The sequence below is a fragment of the Octopus bimaculoides genome, chromosome 27 (assembly GCF_001194135.2).
Source record: "Octopus bimaculoides isolate UCB-OBI-ISO-001 chromosome 27, ASM119413v2, whole genome shotgun sequence".
NCBI classification, from domain to species: Eukaryota; Metazoa; Mollusca; class Cephalopoda; order Octopoda; family Octopodidae; genus Octopus; species Octopus bimaculoides.
The window spans coordinates 13,561,801-13,563,288 of NC_069007.1; the positions used below are offsets into that span (position 1 = coordinate 13,561,801).

Sequence of the window (1,488 nt, forward strand, 5' to 3'; positions counted from 1 at the left end):
ACAAAATCATATTATAGGTGCAAACAAATTTCATTGACATTAATGTATTCGTATTGAATTAGTATTTGTCACAATCGAGTGTGGCAAACAACATCCATCATGTGGTGTCCGTTTTCATTGATGCATTTCTGAAGGTTTTTCTTAAAAGTTGGCCTCCACCCTCTCCAGCAATGCTCTGTCGATTTGGACGACTTCCACGCGAACAGCGTCCTTCAAATCGTCCAGTGTACGGGGCATATGCGCATACACACGTGCCTTGAGGTTTCCCCACAAGAACAAATGACGGCAACTTTTACAACAGCACACCAGACCCTCACTTTGGGGCTGTGCAGTGGTCTTTCGTGAAGTTCTCTCGGATTTTCAAGAGCCCATTAACGATAGTTCTGTTGATTCACCATGCCATTGAGATGAAATTGAGCTTCATCACTCATTAACAAAATGAGGTTGTCATTTGCCTCAAAAATTGCTTCCATCTGACGTGCGAATTTCAGCCGCTGTGGTTTCAACTGTTGTCCAATGACTAATTTGTACGGGTAGAAATGCAGGTTTTCATGCAAAGTACGCCTTACCGATCGATTACCGATGCCAAGTTTAGTGGAATGCCTCTGAGCAGATTGATTAGGACTCCGTATCAAAGCTTGTCTCACGTATTCCACATTTTCCGGGGTCCGTACCGTTCGTGGCGCCCCCAACGGTCTCCTATTCATTAGTGTACTTCGTGTAAGAAGTGCATTCACCCAATGTAAGAGTGTCTTTCGGGTGGGAACAGACTGATTTCGGTGAATGTTGAAGTGACGCCAAAAATCAGGCTGAACTGCTGTGACAGACTCATTATTCTTCACGTAACTGTCATAGGCAAACACGATGCTCTATTGTCCACAGCGCCCAAAAAGAAACACCTGAAAAGAAACAAAAATGCTAAGACACCACAAACCGAATGATACCTGTTGGACATATGTCCCTTCCCCTGGGGCTGAGTAATAGCCATTTCAAAAACGTCCGTCCTCTCTGCCCCCATGTGGGTCGTTGGCAATTTTTAACTCCGACTTCCTTTTCTCTTGGACTTTCCTCTGTCTCCTGTTTCTGAAAAAGAGCTTTGCTTGAAACGTAAAACTACCTTTCTTTCCTTGCCTGAGCGTCTGCTAATACTTTGCATGTACCACGTCCTCACGTTGTTTTTTCTTGTGATTTTTCTTCGTTTTTGGGGGGAGGGAGGGGGATTAACTATATATATGTATGAATATATATATATACATGTATATATGCATGTATATACAGCTGTTTCTGCTATAAGGTAAAGTGCACTCAGAGCTGTAAGCTCATGATGTTCATTACATAATTTACTGTTCCTCTGTCATTTATTTAATTTCATATTACACTCTGTACGCAACCACCGCTTTATTCTGCAACATTTGTATCTCTATGCCTAAGCAAAATATTAATATATTTATATAAATCATGGACTCTCTCGTCGTTAGACGGCGTGTG

At 42.1% G+C, this 1,488-nt stretch overlaps 1 protein-coding gene across 2 annotated transcripts in view; it reads left to right on the forward strand.

Annotated features, from left to right (window-relative positions):
- LOC106868559 (uncharacterized) overlaps positions 1–1,488 on the forward strand; it is a 58,257-nt gene that overhangs the window by 11,475 nt on the left and 45,294 nt on the right. The window lies entirely within an intron of this gene.